Source organism: Mustela putorius, unplaced genomic scaffold, assembly GCF_011764305.1.
Source record: "Mustela putorius furo isolate JIRA1106 unplaced genomic scaffold, ASM1176430v1.1 tig00003962_pilon_pilon_pilon, whole genome shotgun sequence".
NCBI classification, from domain to species: Eukaryota; Metazoa; Chordata; class Mammalia; order Carnivora; family Mustelidae; genus Mustela; species Mustela putorius.
The window spans coordinates 9083414-9103904 of NW_025422106.1; the positions used below are offsets into that span (position 1 = coordinate 9083414).

A 20491-nucleotide genomic window follows, 5' to 3' on the forward strand; every position below is an offset into this window, starting at 1 on the left:
AAATACCATTATTCTCTGTATTTTGTTATTAGCAAACCCTAAAATCTCCCTGCAAGGGTCAGAATGATCTTAATATTAACACAGCTCCCTAACCTTCATGTAATGGCTTCATTAAATCAATCCAGTTATAATATTATTTTAATATACGTATATGATCTATGTGTGAGGGGCCAGATTTTATAAAAGCCAATACAGTCAATTATCAGTTAATCTAATAAAATATGTCCAGTGCATCCTAGGAATCAAAGACAAGCAAGTTAAACCAATAGTTTTATATGACTGACTTTATCAGAATGGCAAAGATAAGTATTTTTATATACTGCTGATGGGAATCTATTGAAAATTGTCTTTAGTAATGTTTTGTGTCTGAAAGGAGCTGGACATGAGTCAGCTGTCATATATTCAAATGCCTACAGAAGCTAAGAAGGTGAAATAAGGTTGACATTATTCTTTTTCATGAAAGTATTCAATTGTAAAAGCTTTCCTCAGAGTTCTGATGGTGTGACCAAGAATAACAAATCAAGCCGGGATGTGTTTCACATATAAAGACCATTAGATATACTTAAACATGAAGTGTTTTAGCACCCAACAGCCCTTCTTATCACAAACAAACAAATTCAGTTAATAAAAAAGATGAAGCAAAAAAAAAAATCTGAAATTAAGGAGTCACAATAAAAATATTAGTGGTATATACTGAGTCTTTTTCGATCTAAGAGTACTGTGAGCAATTACGCAAATTATATTTATAATCGCTTATATGACAGAATGTAATAGAAATAATGATAAAGATAATATGATTATTTTTAAAAAACATTTTAAAGACTTTACTCATTTGACAGGTAGCACAAGTAGGCAGAGCAGCAGGCAGAGGGAGAAGCAGACTCTCCACTGAGCAGGGAGCCCCATATGGGGGCTTACTCCTAGGACTCTGGGATCATGACCTGAGTTGGGTCCCTCTGACCTCTCCCCTCTCACATTCTCTCTCTCTCAAATAAATAAATAAAATCTTTTAAAAAAAAATCTGAAATGGTGTTCCCCTAATAATGATGGTTGTTTTTTGGTTGGAATATTTAAAGCGATATAGGAACTTTCTTCTTTGTACTGTTCTCCATGGTGAACGTGATTTATAGTGATCATATGATAACTTTCCAAGAAGTTAAACCATTTTCCTTCTATAAAATTAAAATAAACCAATTCTGAAACAAATGCATAAATAAAATTGTGTGGCTCGTACCCCATCTGTGACCCAAATGATTGCTGAGATTTCTGTAATTCTAAAACCTATCAGGCTGGTTCCAACTATTGAGAAATGAGGAAACACAGGAGACATCTGTCCCTGTCCCTCAGGGGGCATTCCATTTACTCTGTCCCTGTGACTGAGGTTGTTCTCCTCCTCTCCTCTCCCCACCAGCTGCCTCTTTTTCTTCCTTCTGTGTGTTCAGGTTCTTCCACTGTCCTATGTGAATTGGAATTTAAATCCCACAACGACACTGTGGTACTAATGGATCGGAAGAGATCTTTCTTCCCTGCCTCCTTCTCCCTTGGAGGGAACCGTATTTATTGCTTTAATTAGAGCACGAAGCTGTAGGAGGAAATGCAAGTCTTCAGGCTTTCTCCTGACACCTTCAAATTGGGGAGGCAACTTGGAAACCCTCTGCTGCAAGAAGTGCCAGCTGGATAATTAGTACTCTGGCTAATAGTTTTTTTGTTTTCTGTTTTTTTTTTTTAATGTGGGAGGGGTGAGCACCAGTGGAAGCATCTTTAACAAACTTCAGTATTCTCAGCCAGGTTTCCAAAACTGTTGCTCGATGAAATATTTGGGAGATTAAAAAAAAGTGACAGTGTATTAATGTTCTCTTTGTGTGGAGGGAGGAGCAAGGTAACGACATTCATCTAACCTAGAGTAAACATCATTGAACTGCTGAGCTGGCTTTCTGTCTGTGTTGAAAGAAGAGAATGATTCCCCACAATTATTCCTCCAGAGAGCTAAATTTGCCAAATGATTAAGGCAAAAGACAAAGGTATTTTGGGAATTCAGCGAAGTCTGAATAAGTCGTAAGTTTTTAAGGTCAGTAACCTGCAGTATGTCCAAGGGTGATTTCCAAAACTGTTAATGACTGGGGAGGTATGACCCAGACCAATTAGAATGGAGGGTAGGCATTATGCCATTCTGGTACATGATGCCTCAGTATTAGAGTTGGTTGAGTCTCTTATTTGTATAGGATATACTTCCGCTTTATCTGGAAGGAGGGATAGAAATCTCTTTTGGGGAGACAAACCATGAGAGACTGTGGACTCTGAGAGACAAACTGAGGGTTTTGGAGGGTGGGGGTGGGGTGAGCCTGATGGTGGGTATTGTGGAGGGCATGTATTGCCTGGAACACTGGGTGTGGTTCATAAACAATGAATTTTGAAACATCGAAATAAAATAATTTAAAAAAAGAAATCTCTTTTGGACAGTAGAAAAAGAAATTAAGTATAGGCAAATCTAATGACTTTTCAACAATTCTAAACATGGCCATCCTACATTCATTTATTCACTCAGTAGCCATAACTCTGTGCCAAATATTGGGGCTACAGCAATAAACAACAAAGACGATAGCCCCTGCTCTCAGAATTTTACTTTCTAAAGCCATGCTCAGCAAACATGTTTTAGTAAAGGGCCAGATAATAAATATTTTCAGCTTTGCAAGCTGTGTGGTAAACTGTTCAGTTCCATTATAGCATGCCATGGACAGTCTAGTACATAGGCAAATGAGTGTGGCTATATTCCAGTGCAGCTTTATTTATCGACCCTGGATGCTGAATGTCATATAATTTTTACATGTTACAAAATAGTCCTTTTGTTTTTATTTCTTTCTGACTATTTGAAAATGTAAAAACTATTAGCAGTAGATTGTACCAAAACAGGTGGCTGGCCAGATTTGGCCCGTGGGCTGTAGCTTGTAGGTCCCTGATCTGGAGGTTGAGTAGTGGAGGAGATCAATTACTGGGGTCAGTTGGTTGATGTTGAAAATGAAGTGCCAAAATAAAACTGGCATAGATAGCTGTTTGCCCAAGGATGTATGAATTATAGAATCTTTTAGAAGAAACCTCAGAGACCTTTTCAGTCTTGGATAACCTTCATAGTCTGTTTGCTTCCCCACCAGGGCATTTACAACCAGCTGGCATAGCCCCTATTTGAACACTTTCTAGCAGGACATTGGCAACTTCTTAAGTCAGCCTATTTTATTCCAGAGGCATTTTCATTAACCATAGATGTGCAAATGCAAATGTGCATATGTAAATAATAGGACTCTGCATCTCAGTAAAACTCAACTATATCCTTACTCTGCCCTCTTTGGCAGGCTTCAGGAATAAATAATAAGCAACTTTTCTATAGGACATAATTTGCAGACAGATCGCAATCCCTACACTTGTGAGTTTTTAGCTCTTTTATATTGGTTATATTATTAGCCTATTTTTGGTCCCAGAGTTTGGTTCTTCTAATTGGAAGGTTGAAAAGACATGGTTGTAGGTTTTCTACTCTTTTTGATTCATTCATATATTCAGTATTAGCTCATTTACTTGCAGCATGGAGAAAATTAAAAAGAAGGGTAGAGAGAAGAAAATTAGATTGTTCCCTTTTAAAGTGGTGATTCAAACATACTTGTGTAGTAATAACAATATGTGCCATGTGTCCTATTAAAATTAATCTGCTTATGTGATAAGGCTTTTGGAACATGGGGCATAGCTTAATTTTGCCTTGAGAAAACAGTGCTAATCCCAAAGGAGCATTATCTTCTTTGCAAAATAAATACTGTCAGAGCTAGCATTCTAACCTTTCCTGTGTTTTATTTTCTTTATTTAAATATAAGGCAGCTGGTTGAAAGCTTAAAAACAAGTTGCAGGGCGCCTGGGTGGCTCAGTGGGTTAAGCCGCTGCCTTCGGCTCAGGTCATGATCTCAGGGTCCTGGGATCGAGTCCCGCATCGGGCTCTCTGCTCAGCAGGGAGCCTGCTTCCCTCTCTCTCTCTCTCTGCCTGCCTCTCCATCTACTTGTGATTTCTCTCTGTCAAATATAAATAAATAAAATCTTTAAAAAAAAAAAAAAAAAAAAAACAAGTTGCAGAGTACCTGGGTGGCTCAGTCGGTTAGGTGTCTGACTCTTGATTTTGACTTAGATCATGATCTTAGGGTCATGGAATCGAGCCCCATGTTGGGCTCCATGCTCAGCACCAAGTCTGCTTGTCCCTGTTCCTCTGCTCCTCCCACTGCTCCTACTTTCTCTCTCTCTCAAATAAATAAATAGCCCCACCCTCCAAAAAAACCCGGAAGTTATATTCATATAGACCAAATATGAGCGTGTGTGTGTGTGTGTGTGTGTGTGTAATTGCACCTATAAACTATATCATAACTGCTGGGCATCGTATTAAACTGTATAATGAATAGAAGAGATTTTAGAGTAAGGCAGACTATATCAAAGAACAGCTTTATCATATAATACTTGGACAACTTTGGGCACATTCTCAGAGCATCTTTAAATCTTAATTTATTCATTTGTAAAATGAGATTAATAAAACATACTTTATAGCATCAAATGCAAAATGTTAAACTGTTTAACAGAATGCCTGGTACTCAAATATTATTATTCTCTTATTACTTTCAGCTTCCACTAAATTGCTTCTGAGGCTAATAATGGGCAAATTGGGAGTGAGAGACAAAAGAAAAAGTTAGATGCTGGAATATCTAATAGAAGAAAATTTCAAACTAGAGATACAAATACATTATCCAAGCAATTTTCTCTTTGGTTTCTTTATATTAAAACTTTCCCCTAGAGTAATTAAAATCTGATCATAATATGATTAAGTAGTTAGCTTAAAAAGAAAATTTGTTTTTCATTTGGAGGTGATTACAAGAAAGCAGGCTGGTGTAGTACTCATTTAAAGTGTAAATGTTGGCTGAAGCATGTGAAATTATCTCAAAGTCCAATAAACAAATCTTGTATTCCTGGAGGTTGGGGGTGTTAAGAACTTTGACTTTGGGCACCAAGGTATTTGGCTAATAGCTGACATTTTTGTAGCACTTTGCTCTGTATTTTTAGACTATGTACTTTATGTGTATCAACTTCTTTAATCCTCACAACAAAGCACCAGGCACTGTTATTATCTTCATGTACAGATGGTAAAACTGAGGTAGGTGGGGCCCACAGTGAATTAATGACAGAGCCAGGATCCAGATCTAGGCTGGCTGGCTGTGGTTTACATTGCCCCTTTTGGGTTCTTGAATGTACTTTCCCTCTCTCTACTGCTTTTCATCCTTTATCCCTATTTCATTGGGGAAAAAAGTGAGCAGTACTTTAAACATGATGAACAGGGGTCCTGAACCCATAAGCCTATAAAGCTTAGCAGAGGACATAAATAAGTAGTACAGGCCATTTAAGGAGGTCCATAGATAGGATGCTGTATATAGGGAGCAGCCAATATTCAGCCCCAGTTAAGTTTTGTTCAGCATTTAGCAAGTACTTGCTGTGCCATCTCCTAGATACAGGGACCACCATGGTTAAAAAAAAAATCCCCCCTAAACCCATGTCTTGGGTTGAATAGAGTCCCCCCCAAAATTCATGTTCACCCAGAACCTCAGAAGGTGAACTTATTTAGATATAGGGTCTTTGCAGATATAATTAAGGTAAGAATTGAGATGTGACCATACAAGGTAAGGGTCAGCCCTAAATCTAACGGGAGTGTCCATAGAAGAAAGAGACACAGAGAAAAGAGGGCATAGTGAAGGTGGAGGCTGAGATTGAGTTGATGTGTCTATAAGTCAAGGAACAAGGAAGATTGCTGGCAACCGCTATCGAACAGATTTTTCCCTCAGAACCTTCACAGAGAAGCAACCTGCTGACACCTTGATTTCAGACTTCTGGTCTCCAGACATATGAGAGGAAAAGATTCAGGTTTTGTTTGTTTCTTTGTTTCTTTGTTTTAAGCATTCTTTTTTTCTTTTTTAATTTAAAGATTTTTATTTAGTCATTTGACAGATAGAGATGACAAGTAGGCAGAGAGGCAGGCAGAGAGAGAGGGGGAAGCAGGCTCCCTCCTGAGCAGAGAGCCTGATACTGGCTGGATCCCAGACCCTGAGACCATGACCTGAGATCTGCTGAGCAGAGAGCCAGACTTGGGGCTCGATCCCAGGACCCCGGGACCATGGCAGGAGCCAAAGGCAGAGGCTCTAACCCACTGAGATACTCAGGAGCCCCAAAGATTCAGTTTTAACAACCAAATTTGTGGTGATTTGTTACAGCAGTCCTAGGAAACTGATACACCCTGCCCTCGTACTACTTGCATTTTAGTAGGGGAGAGATAAAATAAATGACTATATAATATAATACAGTCCTGGAATTATAAAAAGTGCTGAAGGGCTGAACATTTCCCGCTGACCCTAGCCAGATCTTTGCTCCACCTGTTTTAGCAATTTTCCTTGCTAAACCCAAACTGACCCGTGAAGACTGCTAAATTGCAACCCTAGTCTCGCGATCCCTGCATTTTGTCACAGTACTAAAACAATCTCAGTTTCAACAGTGAAAAATTTTTGGAACAAAAATGAACATTCATAACTCTCCCTGATCTCTCTATAACCTCCTTAAGCCCCTTGTTTTCTGGAGAACAGTCTTCCTAAATTGTTCTCATGTTGAAGATTTTAATAAAGCCTTGAGCTAACAGCATCAGTTAACTTTCTCCTTCTGCATATTAAAATGGAAGAGACCTTAGAAATCTACTTACTCTACCCTTCATTGTAGAGCAGTGGTGGTGTCATTGGAATGGACAATGACCAGTTGACAATAAAATCACTAGTCTTGTTCTATCACATAAAAACTGTGTGAACTTAAGTGAGTCACTCCACCAGTCTGACCCTTAGTTTCCTCATCTGTGAAATGGGGAAGAAGTGGTATCAGTGGAATAAGATTAACCCTTTCCAGTTTTAATCTTTTATGCCTTTGTGGATACAGTGGTATAAGAACAAGAGAGAAAATGTTGGTTGTCCTGTGGTTTAAAAATATTTAAAACTAAAGTCAAGATTAATTTAGCATTCTACTATTACCCAAAACATTAAAGGTTATTCTGTCACAAATTTTATAAATCATCAAATGTCTTATTTTGTAGCATGGCTAGTATGTTACTTTCTTCAGCCATATGACAGAGAAGTTACTTATTCACAAGGTTATATTCATGCCCACTTTCCATTACCTACTTTGGCCTCTTCTGTGAAATCTTGTTTCACTTCTCCTTTCCAGGGCAATCTCTCTCTCTCTTTTCTTTTAACATTTTATTTATTTATTTGAGAGAGAGAGAGAGGGAGGTGAGAGATAGCAAGAGAGAAAGAGAGCAGAAGCAAGGGGAGAGGGAGAGGCAGGCTCCCTCTTGAGTAGGCAGTCCAATAACATACTCCGTCCCAGGACCCTGGGACTATGACCTGAACTGAAGGCAGAACCTTAACTCACTGAGCCACCTAGGCGCCCCAGTCTCCCTCTTCTGAAAACCTTTACTGTTGACACCACTAAAGGGTCCCTGTGCATGACACTTAGATATTTCAACTAGATCATGGTTTTCTGAATAGTGGGAATCTAGTGATTTCCCATTCCACATCTACACTTTTTCAAGAGAAGCCAGAGATCTGTATTTATATGTAAAATTTTATTTTGGAATGTTGTCAGTTAAGTCAAGCATTTTCAAAACACCACATGGCCATGTAACATCAGTAAGAGAATTATCTCATTGGCAAAGAGAGTTTGAGTCTTGAGAAAGAAAAAATCAAGGAAAATTTGAAGATTATATTTTGAGAAGTGAGAAAGAAATTTCTGGAACCAGTGTCCACTAGCAAACATACATGTCTGGAACTAAACGAAGAAGTGGATAACTCTTTAATAGTTAACAGAACTTTTGTTTAGAGTCTATTTGCCAGATATTAATCCTCCCCTCAAAAACTGATAGTCTCATTCAGGAGTAAGTTATAATACCTATATATTACTACTCTAAATGATGTTCCCCAAATCCTAAATAAACTGTGAAAAAAACAGTACATTATGATTAAGTTGATTAAATGCATGCACTTTATCCCTGAGTTGCAGGATTGGCTCAGTGTCAGAAAATCTATTCCCATACTTTACTACAGAAGCTGATTTTTAAAATAAAATTTGGTATTAATTCTTGTCAAAACTTTTAGTAAAATAAATAGAAACCTCCTATACAGGATAATGTCTCACAGTAAGAAACAAACTTTTTATTTAATGGTTTAATGCTATAAGAATTCTCATTAAAGTTAGGAATAACACAGAAATTCCTATATTCCCCACTATTATTCAAATTAAAATTATAATACCCATAAACATAAATGTTTAAAAAGTATGCAAGAAGCATGAAGAAGACCATTTAACTGAAGAACATAAAATATCTGAATAGGGAAGACATATATTGTTTTGAATAGGAAGCCTAAACATTGCAAAGGTGCTGAATATTCCTAAATTAACATACGTATTTAACAATTACAATCATAATGCCAAGACTTATATTTCTATTTTGCATATTTTGACTTATATTTCTGTTTTGCATGGGAGGAAAAGCTTGACAAAAGATGGTAAGATTTTACTGGAAAGAATGCATGCATTAAATAGGCAAGGACTTAAATTTTATTTTTCCATATTGAGGTAATTTTAAACTTACAGATGAGTTGCAAAAATAATTGAGTTCCCATACATTCTTCACCTAGTTTCCTCTTATGTTAACAACTTACATAGACATAGGACCATTACCAAAACTAAGAAATTACTCTTGCTTTAGTACTATTAACTAAACTTTCAGAATGTATTCAGATTACAGCAGTTTTTCCCACTCTTGTCCTTTTGCTTTTCAAGATCCCACACTGCATTTAGTTGTCCTCTCCTCTCAGGCTTCTGAGGTCCTAAGTCTTTACTGATCCTTTGTGACCCTTGATACTGTTTTAGAGTACGGGTCAGTTATTTTCTAGAATTTCCCCCAATTTGGGCTGGTCTGCCATTTTCCCCTTGATTAGATTGAGGTTGTGCATTCCTGGGAAGAATGCCTCAGAGTTTACTTGCCCTTTTCTATATATCATATTGGACATATGTGATATTAACATGTATTATTGGCAATTTTAATTTTGATCACTTGTTTAGGTGCTATCTGCCAAGATTGTCTACTGTAAATTTACTGTTGCCCCCTTGTAATTACTAAATATTTTGGAAAGAGATACTTAGAGACTGTGTAGATATCCTATTTTATTATTTACTTTATTTTATTGTTTTTTCAGTGTTCCAAGATTTATGGTTTATGCACCACACTTAGTGCTCCATGCAATATGTGCCCTCCTTAATACCCACCACCAGGCTTACCCATCCCCTGACCTCCCTCCCCTCCAAAACCCTCAGTTTATTTCTCAGAGTCCACAGTCCTATTTTTGCTTAAATTTGTGCTTACTAGTTTTAGCATTCATTCATGGATCTAGGCAAAACATGTTGAAATGGAATATTTTTACCATCAAGACTTACCCAGTAGATGAAGTCCCAATGGTTTATTTTTGCTTTGGTTTCTTTTGCCTCAGGATACATATCTAGTAAGAAGTTGTTACATCCAGTGTCAAAGAGGCTACTGCCTTTGTTCTCAGAAACCATTTTGATGATTTCTGTCTCATGTTTTAGGTCTTTCATCCACTTGGAATTTATTTTTGTGTATGGTATGAATAAGAGATCCCGTTTCCTTCTTTTGCATGTTGCTGTTCAGTTTTCCCACACCGTTTGTTGAAGAGACTTTTTTCCATTAGATGTTCGCTCCTGTTTTCTAAAGATTAGTTGACAGATTAGTGGATAAGAAGTGAGAACCTATTTATTACAAGATTCAAATGCATATGCAGATATAGACATAATAAACAGTAGGGGGAATGGGTTATTCAATAAATTATGTGGGGATAATTGGCTAACCATTTGAAGGAAAATAAAATCAGATCTCTATAGATGCATAAATATATATTCCAAATATATAAATATACAGAATAGTTGTATAATCTTAGAAGGGGAGATTCTTCTAAGAATCTAATTCTTCTAAGAATCATGCTTAGATTCTACTCAGCATGATTCAAAATGAGAAACTTTAAATGGAAAAACATGGACAGGTTTGACTGCATGAAAGTTTAGAACTTTTATCCAGTGAAAGGTATTATAAACAATTTTTTTTATTTTTTATTTTTAAAAAAATTTTATTTATTTATTTGATAGAGAAATCACAAGTAGGCAGAGAAGCAGGCTCCCCACTGAGCAGAAAGCCCAATGCGAGGCTCGATCCGAGGACCCTGAAAATCATGACCTGAGCCGAAGGCAGAGTCTTAACTCACTGAGCCACCCAGGTGCCCCAACAATTTTTTTTTTTTTTTTTAAAGCAATAGACTGGGGCACTTAGGTGGGACAATCAGTTGAGCTTCCAACTCTTGATTTTGGCTCAGATCATGATCTCAGGGTCATGAGATCGACCCCTGTGTTGGGCTCCACAGTCAATGCAGAGTATGCTTGAGACTCTCTCTCCTTTTCCTTCTGTCCCCCTCCCGCCCCCGCTCTCTCTCCGAGACTCTATCCAAAAAAACCCCCAAAAAACAAAAAACAAAAACCCAAAACAGACTGGGGACTCTATGTGTTTTGAGAGCTCTTAAAAATCAATGTAAAATAAGAAGCCACAAAAAATAGGCAAAAAACATAATCAGGCCATTATAAGATAAATGTAAAAGTAGAGTGGATATGGGAAAAGAGTAAAAAATATCAGTGATTAGAGAAGAAATTTTTTGTAATAATTTTAAAATTTTTTTATAAACATATAATGTATTATTAGCCCCAGGGGTACAGGTCTGTGAATTGCCAGGTTTACACACTTCACAGCACTCACCATTAGCACATACCTTCCCCAATGTCCATAACCCACCACCCTCTCCTTCCCCCCTCCCACAGCAGTCCTCAGTTTGTTTTGTGAGATTAAGAGTCTCTTATGGTTTGTCTCCCTCCTGATCCCATTTGTTTCATTTATTCTTTTCCTGCCCCCAGTCCCCCACATTGCATCTCCACTTCCTCATATCAGGGAGATCATATGATAGTTGTCTTTCTCTGATTGACTTATTTCGCTCAACCTAATACCCTCTAGTTCCATCCATGTTATCACAAATGGCAAGATTTTATTAGAGAAGAAGAAATTTTTAACATCTACTTATTTTTATTAGATTTATTATTATTTACATAGGAATTTTTAAAGCAATTATAATGTTCTGTGTTAGTGTGTGAGGAAATAAATACTCTTGGTCACAGTGCATTTCATTGCACTTTAGAGGACAACTTGCCAGTTATGTATCAAAATTGTACATAAGCTTCTGATTGCTTCTGATAAGCATTCCCACTTCTAGGAACATTAATTAGCAGGAAAGTTAAGATACACAAAAGATAGACACACAACAATTTCATTGCAGTAGTATTTGATAGAAACAAAATGCAACCTATAGCAACATGGTTAAATCAATTGTATCCATACAAAGGCTTGTATAACACATAGTTATTAAAAAGAATAGGTATATTCTATGTGTTCTGACAAGGAACCAGATTAGTTTTAATTGATGTAAAAGTCAAATCAGAAAGGGAAAGAATACACCAAGAACTCATGAAGAAATGTCATTTCTTCAGTGATCATAAAACTAAAAATAAAACAATGAGAATACAATGTGTATAATAAGTTGAGACCCCTTTTCTAAACGATTCTGTCCCTGTTATTTTTATCTTACAGAAGTAATAAAGATGTAACCAAATTTATGTACAGGGGTTTTCCTGAAAATGTCATCAAAAAGGAAATGTCCAACATTTGGGGAACTTGTAAGTAAAATAGGAAAATGTCAGTGTAATATGAATGAAAAACACAGAATAGGTACATATATGTGTAGCATGATCCCAACTTTGTAAAAATGTTTAGAAAATAAAGTGACAGAAATTACTGGATGCTTTAAAAAGTTTATTTCCTTTAGATGAGGAATTCCATACCTGGGAATCTGTACTTTCCTATCCAAAATTAGACAAGTTTCATGTACCAAGATTTCTGCTACAGGGTTATTCATGATAGCCAAAACATTGGAAACTAACCAAATGACCAGAAATTTAGGAATTGTTAAGCTATAATGTGACATATTCAGATGATGGATTATTTTTTGGATATTAAAAATAATGTTGGGGGGCACCTGGGTGGCTCAGTGGGTTAAGCCTCTGCCTTTGGCCTAGGTCATGATCTCAGGGTCCTGGGATCAAGCCCCATATTGGGCTTTCTGCTCGGTGGGGAGCCTGCTTCCCTTTCTCTCTCTCTGCCTGTCTCTCTGCCTACTTGTGATCTCTGTCAAATAAATAAATAAAATCTTAAAAAAATATTGGTAAATAACTTTTTAAAAAGAGTTATTTATTAGAAAGAAAAAAAAAAGTTATTTATTAGAGAGTATGCACAAGTGGGAGGGACAGAGGGAGAGGGAGAGAGAATCTGAAGCAGACTCCAGGCTGAGCATAGAGCCCAACACTGGGCTCCATCTCAGGGCTCTGAGATCACAGCTGAGCAGAAACCAAGAGCCAGCCACTTAACCCATTATAACACCCAGGCACCCCGTTGGAAAAGAATTTTAAGTGACATGCAAAAATACAGTGTCATATGAAGTTACAAAGCAGGAATCAAAAAGGTACCTGGTCTTAAATGTAAAAATATATGCATTGAAGAAATTTAGGAAAGAAATGTAAGGAAATGTAGTAGTTATTGCTCTTCATGATGGGGTTATGGGAAATCTTGATATTTTTCTTCACAATTTTTTTCCCGTTAGTGTGTGTCAATATTAATAGCAGAAATCCTTGTTTTAAAAAAAAACAGAAAAAAAAACCCAATAGAAGTAAAGTATTTTCAGATGTGTATTTTATTGAGTATTATCAGTAGCCTCCAAAACAATGAGACAGCAAAAATTGACCTTTAAACTTAGAACAACCCATAGATCTCAGAGAAAGTGAAGGCCAGACCTTTAACTGTTATTTTACTTTAGCCAGGGGAGGACTAGTACAGAAGGATAATTGATACCTTTGAGGTTTGCACTGTGATGTTTTATAAGAAAAAATTGTGGTAATGATCTTTTTGAGTCAGTAAGACACAGCCTTCTGGGTGTGAATAAAAACCTGAGAGAAATGTATGTTAGGAAGTCAGAGAATGAAGAAATAGCCCACATTTCAATGAGGATAGGCATAAGGGTTTTGTTTATGTGTGTGTTTGTTAATTTCAAGTCTGATAAAAAGAAGTTTATAAAATGGCTATAGAAGGGGGTGATTTCTTTTCAAAAAAGAGATGATTCTAGAATTCCTTAATAGCAAGCATTATTGATGCATATAAATATTCACTTATTAATCATTAAGACTGACAAGAAGAACTTAATTGAAGCAGGAACGATTAGGCTGTGAAGAATCATTGCCGAATTGCAGACCCTCGGAGGTGAAGACAAATCATAGTTGCAGTCAGCAGGATTAGATATGTAAACACTTGTTTAAACATTTTTTTTTTGGAATTCAGCTACACGGACTCTCCAAAGTATTCGGTCTGTGAATATTTTGATCAACAAAATAAAATAAAATAAAATAAATAAAAATAAAATAAAGTAAAATAAATAAAAATAAAATAAGACCAGTGAGCAGAAGCTACAAAGAGACAGTATTTAAAAAAAAAAAAAGGCATTTCAGTTCAGTGTAAAGGTAACTTTTTCTGGCCATTAAAAATATTTTCAGTCGGGGGGGTGCCTGGGTGGCTCAGTGGGTTAAGACACTGCCTTTGGCTTGGGTCATGATCTCAGGGTCTTGGAATCGAACCCCACATTGGGTTCTCTGCTCAGCGGGGAGCCTGCTTCCCTCTCTGTCTGCCTCTCTGCCTATCTCTCTCTGTCAAATAAATAAATAAAATCTTAATATATATATATTTTTTTTTTCCAGTGGATTTAGTACATTTTGTACTAATGACTCAAGTCACTATGTGACCCCAGATCAGAGATCACTCCATTACCGTTGGGTGGATGAACTACAACACCATGTAGCATTTGGTCACCTCATCATCCCATGTGTTTTCTCTTTATATATTTCCAGCCTAGCTAATGGTATCATCGTATGCTACCCATTTGCCTAAATTAGTAATCTGGGGTCATCTTAGTCTTAATCCACCTTCTTGTACTAAAATGGATATAGGTGGAAGCTTTAAATAAACTCATGTAATATTCTGTCATATCACTTAGTATACTCTCCCACTGCCATGTTCTTCAGGCTCTTATCATCTTCCACTGGCCTGTTACAATAGCCTTCTTACTACCCTTCCATGCTATTATACTTGCTCACCCTACCCTATACATAGAGTGGTATTCCAGGTTTATAGTTCAGAGCCTCATACTTTATAGGTGCTCAGTAAGTATTTGGTGGGTGAGTAAATGGATAAGTACATTGAATGAATAACAAAATGCAAATCATATTATGCCTTTCCATGCTTAAATTTTGCCCTCTCCTCTTTATGTACAGGTTATAGCTCAGATCCTTTAACTCGTTCTGGCTCATCTGAATCTTTCAGAATTCAACCCTTGCTACATACAGATTCTGGTACACAGCAAATCTCAAATGTTGTAAGTACAACATTGAGTTAAAACAGTAGTTCAACTTTATACATCAGAATCAGCTAGAGGGCTTATTAGAACCAGATTCATGATTTCCACTTCCAGAGTTAACTCAGTAGGTCTGGAGTTAAGCCAGAGACTTTGCATTTCTGTCCATTTCCCAGATGATGCTGAGTCCACTGGTTTAGAAAACTTCTAGATGATCTAAAAAATCCTTAGCAGTGATTTCAATGACATTGAGTATTATAGACATCCCCGAGGCATTTGTTTGTAACTCAATAATTTTATCTAAAAGGGTAATATTTGGAGTGATGATTTTGTTTCCAAGCAGACCAGAGGAGTTAGAACATTATAGAAGGAAATACAGTATCTTAGGGAACACATTTTTATACTTTAGATCTCAGTAAGAAAATAATACCTATCTCTGTTCCCATATAGTTACCAAGTTCTGTTGGTTAAGAGTATGAACTTTGTGCTTATAAAGGCCTGTGTTGAGTTACAGCCTTGACATTTTACTAGCTATGAAATTTTGTAACTCTTTTAACCTTGCTAACCCATAGTATCTTCATCCTTGGAATAAAGATGGCAATAGGATCTGTCTTAACAGATTTCTTTCAGTTTCAGGGTATTAAATAGGATAATGTATGTAATATACATACCTGGATGCCTGAAACATAAGTGAAATACAATACAAGAAATACAAGGAAAAGTTTACCAGGTAAGAATCTTGGTTGAGAGTATCAGTTGGCAAGACCTGTAATTTATCTATTCATTCAGTATCTTGTTAGAGTTCTACACTTGACAAAAAATAAATAAAGTCAATTCAGGTCCCATCCAACCTCCTTTTCTTCAATGTGCACCTGCTTTTTAGAGACTTGTGTGGCCTTGGGATGATATTTAGGGATATCTCATTAGTTAGGTTATCAACTGTCTCCACTGGTATCTACCAAGAAGGATAAAGTTGTGATTGCCCTTCAGTCATGAATCCAGGTAGGTCACTGCTATGTCATCCCAAAACATAAGACCACTTTAAATTCTACTTAATGTCATCTGTCTCTTTGTCACCCTTTGGGATATAGGACTATTCTGTACCAATTTCCTTAATTATAAAACAGGGGTACTATTTTATACCTCAAAGAACTAATTTATAAATAAGCATTAAAAGTACTTTATGTTTTTACTGGAGGATCTAGAGAGCTGAAAGGAGAATCACTCTCAACCTTACTATGAAGAAAAACCAGGCAGATCAATTCATGACACTTCTTGACACTGTAGAACACTGAAGCTGCAGGACAACTAACTGACCCAAAAATGTAAGAAAAGACATGTGTCAGCAGTGACAGAACTATGCTAGCACTGGTTGACCTAGGGAAGATATAACCAGACACCAAGGAGAGATTGTGAAGTTCCTGTAGAGCTACAGAAACTGAAATTGTGCATTTCCTTCAGGGTTTTTTTTCTCCATGAGCTCCACTGGGTGTTCACAGGAAAGATTGGAGGGAGTCCCATGAACGTGTTCATTGAGGTACTGACATGGGGGAAGGGAAGAGCAGCAGTGAAGGAGGATCGTAACACTCAACCGAGACCCTGCTCTCTCAAACAGAGCAAAAGCCCAACTCTGTGGGAGAAAGGACAACATACGTCATTGCGTTTAAGGCATTGGTGAAAATCTACTGCAGCTGAGGGAAGAGACAGAAAGAAAAACTTCTGTACTGAAAGGAAAGCAGGCATAGTATGGGGTCCAGGCTGTAACTGGAGAAGGAAGACATGGTCACATCTCAGAGACCCTGGGATATAGTGCCTTTCGAAAGACCGAGGCTTAATCAGAAAAAGAGAATACTCTTCTCCCACCACTACCAGGTTAACAAGTGTTCAGTAACAAGTAATAAGGAAGTATTGCTGGAGAAGAATAGAGGAAAAACCCGAGAGTGGAGTTCTCTGAGACATGGTGCAAAAAGAAGACCACAAACTGATGGTAGAGCAGATATTGAGATAAACCCTTTTACATCCTAGCCCATACCCTAAATACCGATATATCAGTAGAGGAATTTGAAGCCCTGAAGCCTGTGGTCTGATGAGAGTGAACATAGCAACATCAGACTCAGCAGTTCTGATTGCAGCACTCCAGAGTTAATGACATACATCAAACGCCAAAGCCAAGAAGCTCAGAAACCCACGCAGGATAAGTACCAAACACACACACCCCTAGTCATTCATATATTCAATCCGCTGAACATGAAGAAAAAGAGAAAATCTTGAAAACAGCCAAAGGAAAAACACATATGCAGATGAAAAAAATAAGAACTGTAACAGACAACTTGTCAGAACCATGACTTCAAACAGTAGTAAAGACTTAACCAGACAAACAAAAACTGGGAAAATTCATTGCCAGCAGACTGACACTACAAAAAAAGCTAAGGAAGCGGTTCTGCAGGCAGAAGAAATTAGGATATGAGACGGAAACCTGGATTATTACAAAGAAGAGAAGAGCCTTGAAAATAGAAAAAAAAAAGATAAAATGAGATTGATTTCACTTATTTGTGGAGCATAACAAATATCATGGAGGACAAGGGGTGTTAGAGAGGAGAAGGGAGTTGGGGTAAATTGGAAAGGGAGGTGAACCATGAGAGACTGTGGACTCTGAGGGGTTTGAAGTGGCGAGGGGGTGGGAGGCTGGGGTACCAGGTGGTGGGTATTATAGAGGGCACGGATTGCATGGAGCACTGGGTGTGGTGAAAAAATAATGAATACTGTTTTTCTGAAAATAAATCAATTTAAAAAAATGAGATTGATTTCTTTTTGTTTTAATTGTTCTTAAACTTAATAGTTAAAGCTAAAAATAGAAGCAATGTATTATATGTATTTACAGTAGATGTAAAGTTAAATTATGACATCAATAGAGCAAGAACAAAAGAAAGGAATATAGAATATTCTGTGTTCCTTAAGCTACATCTGAAGTGGCATATAATTTGAAGGCAAACTAGTTAAGGTCATATACTGAAACCCTAGAGTATCCATGAAAACATATTGAGTGAAAGCATATAAACAATAGCCAAGAGAAGAGGTATAACTGAAGCATTAACAAATGCTCAGCTAAGTCAAGAGAAGCTGTAAAAAGAGAAACAACAAAATGATAAACCCAAGTCAAAAGGGCTAATAAGATGGTTGATTTAATCTTAGTCATATATCATATTGAATTTGAATGATCTAAGCACACCAATTAAAATATATTGTCAGAATGGATAAGAAATAATCCACATCTCTAGGCTGTGTACAGGTAGCCCAATTTAAGAATAAAGACATCAGAGTTTGAAAATAGAAAAGAAAAATTGATAATAGAGCTAGAAAAGACACACCATGCCAACACTAACAAAAGAGAATGGGAATAACTATAGTAACAATATGCTATAATGTGTGTGTGTGTGTGTGTGTGTGTGTGTGTGTGTGTGTGTGTGTAGTAACTGTAGTTGTTATAGCTATCGTAATACAAAAAACATGCAGGTAGAATCCAGAGCAAGGAAGAAAAAGAAACTTTAGGTATGATAAAGGGTTCCATTCTTCAAGAAAATCCCAAAACCCTAAATATGTATGCATCCCACGGGAGAGCTTCAACATACATTTAAAAAGCAAGCCCTGAGAGAACTGAAAGGAGAACGGAGAAATCCCTGTATGGCTGCACTCTTTGCAGGATTATTGCTCTGTTGTTTTTGATGATGCTCTGTGGCAGAGTAAACAGAGTTGACTAGAGGCAGAAGGTCAGAGCCAAAGGTAAGCAGGAAAATATAAGTTACCTTGGGAATTTCTGGAATTCCTGGGAGAGCTTTAGAATCTCCAGGGTATGGAATAGGCATTGGAAAGGAGGATCAGGAAAGAAGAGGCTTTGGCTCAGTGGCAGATTATGGTTTTGAGATATAGGCCATTACCTCACATATTACAAGAACAGTGTGTCAAAAAGACAGTTGAACCAAGCCTTTGTATGACTTTTCATATTGCACAATGCATTCCGTAAGAATGAAAGAGGAGAGCCTCAAATGAACTGGGTAATATATGTTTGTCTCTGGTGTTGGTAAGGAAGAAATGTCTCACAACTCAGGAAGAATTGCCCATTTGACTTATTTTCTGTGTTTTGAGATTCTTCAGAAAAAGTATGAGCACAACTTTATTTCTCATATTAAAAACACAAGCTTCCCAAACTGAAAAGACCAGCCCAAAGCTATGCCTCATGTGGGACAGCACTGCCTCTAACAGGGGGTTAGTGATCCCATCTGGGGATAGTTTCAGCTTCAGGAAGGCTGATTTTAGGGGAGAATTTACACTTTCAGGAAGTTAGTAGAAGCTCTTGAGGGAAGAAGGCAAAGATCTAATTGCTTTGCTCACAGCTCTTTGACTCTTGGAGCTCTGTAGTTGTTCATGCCCTGGGGGCATGTTAATAATTACTGGACTATATTATTGAATAAAAATTCAGCTCTTGGGAGGCCCGAGTGTTCTTTAGTAGTGTTGGCCAATATGAAAAACAGTATCAGAATAATAGCACTGGAAGTTTAGAGACTTTCTAAACTTAGTGTTTTCAGCCACTTCTGTGGTACCCAAAGGTTCTGAAAAGTTACTTAGGCATTAGGAGAATAAGGGAAACTGAGGGAAGTAGGTTCTAAGTTACCCAGTAAAATCTCTCACCCTTCAACCAGACCAGTTCTGCTTTTTTTTTAAAATTTGGATTGAGTTCCATATGAGATTTCATTTATTTGAAATTAGTATTTTTCTGCTTTTTTAAAAGAAAACAAGATTGACAATTAGTGATTCATTTCAAGGGTTGGCAAAGTTTTTTTTGTAAAGAGCCAGAAACTGTAGCAAAACAAAACAATATCCTCAGCTTGTAGGCCACCGGCAAGCAGAGCCAAGGGCCACTCTAGTGTTACTATCTCAAGTCAAACTTTGATCAGAATCTTGTCAGGAGACCCACAAAAGCACATGAACATGACATCCATTGACCCTGTCATAAACTGTATGATTCAGAGTGGTCTGAGAAAATATTGAAATTTTCTCCTGTAGGCATCATGGTCGGGATGTTGTCCTTCAAGATGTGGTATATACATCGAACCCATTATCATTTTGTGGTGCTGAGCACCTTATAGATACGGGTCTGGAACCCAAGGGGCAAAGTAGAAGGGACCCCTCTCACCATTACTCCTGGGAATTCACTTGGATAATTTGTGCTCCCTGACCCCACAATTTCAGACTCCATGGACTTAAACTTACTGTTTCCAGGGAGTGGTTGCTTCTATAAGCATTTCACTAATACTAAACTCAAAGCTCCTACTTGGTTGTTTGAGCTCCTGAGGCCAGTGAATGAACGAATAATGAGGGGCTATACTGCCAAAGATAAGTGACTGGATTATCATGAAGATATTGGTTTGTTGCTATATGAGGGAGTCAGGGAGAGTAAAATCTGGAAATCGGGATTCACTGGGATGCCCATTTGGAAACTATGCTTGTGTATTGCAACAACCATGGCCTGGCAAAGGTATAACCAGGAGTTCAGTAGTCTCAGGAATGAAGTTCCAGTCACCCTACCAGGAAACAATCTAGACTAGTAGAAGTTCTGGTTCAGGATAAGGGATATCTAGAACAAGTGGCCTAGGGAAAAAATGATGAATGCCAATTGGATGTGAGAAGTACAAAAGCAGGACTACACTGGATGCTTTTGTGCCCAGTCCCTTTTATCTTGATCACTTTGGTGTAGAGCAGCACTTAACTGCATTTCTTTCCTTGAAGGGGTGTGTGTGTGCACGCATGTGTGTACGTGTGTGCAT

At 37.5% G+C, this 20491-nt stretch overlaps 1 long non-coding RNA gene across 1 annotated transcript; it reads left to right on the forward strand.

Moving 5' to 3' along the window:
- The first annotated feature begins 14032 nt into the window (after window positions 1–14032).
- On the forward strand, window positions 14033–17251 carry LOC123389164. Its single transcript, XR_006603721.1, has 3 exons — window positions 14033–14690; window positions 15300–15399; window positions 15868–17251. It is a non-coding gene; the product is annotated as an uncharacterized LOC123389164 (long non-coding RNA).
- The last annotated feature ends 3240 nt before the right edge of the window (window positions 17252–20491 follow it).